Genomic DNA, 3134 nt, shown 5'->3' with positions numbered 1-3134 from the left:
TCCGTGGTAAGAACCCGGGCCTCTCGGACGACAGGGGGACGTGTCTTATGGTACGGAGTGTGGCGCCCCCCAGGGTCATCAGGCCTCTCGGCAGCGCCATACCTCCGACCATCATCGGTCCTCTATTGCCTCACGGGTTGTTTCAGGCCCTAGGCGTAGACTTTGACCATATACGATCGCAATACGTCCCCGTCTCCAGGCCGTCCGTGGTAAGAACCCGGGCCTCTTTGAAGACAGGGGGACGTGTCTTATGGTACGGAGTGTGGCGCCCCCCAGGGTCATCAGGCCTCTCGGCAGCGCCATACCTCCGACCATCATCGGTCCTCTATTGCCTCACGGTTTGTATCAGGCCCTAGGCGTAGACTTTGACCATATACGATCGCAATACGTCCCCGTCTTCAGGCCGTCCGTGGTAAGAACCCGGGCCTCTCGGACGACAGGGGGACGTGTCTTATGGTACGGAGTGTGGCGCCCCCCAGGGTCATCAGGCCTCTCGGCAGCGCCATACCTCCGACTATCATCGGTCCTCTATTGCCTCACGGTTTGTATCAGGTCCTAGGCGTAGACTTTGACCATATACGATCGCAATACGTCCCCGTCTCCAGTTCGTCCGTGGTAAGAACCCGGGCCTCTTTGAAGACAGGGGGACGTGTCTTATGGTACGGAGTGTGGCGCCCCCCAGGGTCATCAGGCCTCTCGGCAGCCCCAAACCTCCGGTCATCAATGGTCCTCTAACAACCTCATAGCTTGCTTCGTCAGGCCCTAGGCGTAGACTTTGACCATATACGATCGTAATCCGTTCCCCATACGTCTTCGAGTCGTCCGCGGTATGAACCCGGGCCTCTCGGAAGACAGGGGGATGTGTCCTATGGTACGGAGGGGGTGCCCCCGAGGGTCATCAGGCCTCTCGGCAGCCCCATACATCCGACCAATAATGGTCCTCTAACGCCTTAATGGCTCCCTTTGTGAGGCCCTAGGCGTAGACTTTGACCTTTTCCACTCGTAATCCGTTCCCCATACGTCTTCGAGTCGTCCGTGGTAAGAATCCGGGCCTCTCGGAGGACAAGGGGACGTGTCCTATGATACGGAGGGTGACGCCCCGAGGGTCATCAGGCCTAGGCAGCCCCATACCTTCGACCAATAATGGTCCTTTAACGCCTTATAACTTTCTTTGTCAGGCCCTAGGCGTAGACTTTGACCTTTTCCACTCGTACTCCGTTCCCCATACGTCCTCAAGTCGCCCGTGGTAAGAACCCGGGCCTCTTGGAGGACAAGGGGACGTGTCTTATGATACGGAGGGTGGCTCCCCGAGGATCATCAGGCCTCGGCAGCCCCATACCTCCGAGCTTCAATGGTCTTCTAACGCCTCACGGCACCACCCTCCTTCCAGGATTCTTAAGGAAAAAAAAAAAAAAAAAAAAAAAAAAAAAAAAAACACCACCCAGCCCTTCTCATGAGCCACAGCCAACCTCTTATCAACTTCACTTGGCTTGAGTTTAAAGATGACTTACCTGATGTTCCACCCCCAAGTAAAACACAAAAGAACTTTAGACTTAGGGAGTCTAGTGTTAGTTAAAATGAGTATAAATTAGTTCAAAGAAACTACAATCATTTAGTGTAATGAGAAGAGGAAAATCAGTTTTAAATAGTACAGTTTAAGTTGGCGCAAAGTGCTAGGTATTACATAAATAAAATGCCTTGACCTTGAAAAAAAAAAAAACACAGGTCGAAATGGACATGACTTCTCCTATTCAACTTAAGCTAATCTACAGTCATGATGGTCGAGAATTTTACCATGTTAAAATTAATTTCGACGCGCACTGTGACTCAGGTCGAAATGGACATGACTTTTCCTATTCAACTTAAGCTAATCTATAGTCATGATGGTCAAGAACTTTACCATGTTAAGATTAATTTCAACGCTCACTGTGACTCAGGTCGAAATGACCATGACTTTTCCTATTCAACTTGAGCTAATCTACACTCATGATGGTCGAGAATTTTACCATGTTAAAATTAATTTCGACGCTCACCGTGACTCAGGTGGAAATGGACATGACTTTTCCTATTCAACTTGAGCTAATCTACAGTCATGATGGTCGAGAATTTTACCATGTTAAAATTGATTTCGACGCTCACTGTGACTTAGGTCGAAATGACCATGACTTTGCCTATTCAACTTAAGCTAATCTGTAGTCATGATGGTCAAGAATTTTACCATGTTAAATTAATTCAACGCCCACTGTGACTCAGGTCGACATGAACATGACTTTTCCTATTCAACTTAATTTAATCTACAGTCATGATGGTCGAGAATTTTACCATGTTAAAATTAATTTCGACGATCACTGTGACTTAGGTCGAAATGAACATGACTTTTCCTATTCAACTTAAGCTAATCTGTAGTCATGATGGTCAAGAATTTTACCATGTTAAACTAATTCAACGCCCACTGTGACTCAGGTCAACATGAACATGACTTTTCCTATTCAACTTAATTTAATCTACAGTCATGATGGTCGAGAATTTTACCATGTTAAAATTAATTTCGACGATCACTGTGACTTAGATCGAAATGAACATGACTTTTCTTATTCAACTTAAGCTAATCTGTAGTCATGATGGTCAAGAATTTTACCATGTTAAACTAATTCAACGCCCACTGTGACTCAGGTCAACATGAACATGACTTTTCCTATTCAACTTAATTTAATCTACAGTCATGATGGTCGAGAATTTTACCATGTTAAAATTAATTTCGACGATCACTGTGACAAAGGTCGAAATGAACATGACTTTTCCTATTCAATTTAAATTAATCTACAGTCATGATGGTCCAGAATTTTACCATGTCAAAATTTATTTCAACGCTCACTGTGACTCAGTGATGTCACGGTATGATAAGATGACGTCATTATGTGATAAATTGACGTCACCATGTAGTCCTATGACGTCAATTTGTGTCCCTATGACGTCGCGAGACGATCCTATGGCGCCATGATCAATCCGGTGACGTCACAGTATAATCACATGATGTCACTAGGCATTAAACATATAGAAGTCCGCTTGTGGGCGATGAGACGTCACAAATTGCCATAGCACACTATTGAATGAAGACGCTCGCCACGGGCTTC

Source organism: Oratosquilla oratoria, chromosome 22 (genome assembly GCF_046742065.1).
Source record: "Oratosquilla oratoria isolate Oo_2021 chromosome 22, ASM4674206v1, whole genome shotgun sequence".
Lineage (NCBI taxonomy): Eukaryota > Metazoa > Arthropoda > Malacostraca > Stomatopoda > Squillidae > Oratosquilla > Oratosquilla oratoria.
The sequence above is the reverse complement of the archived record's forward strand: the minus strand, read 5'-3'. Positions refer to the sequence as shown.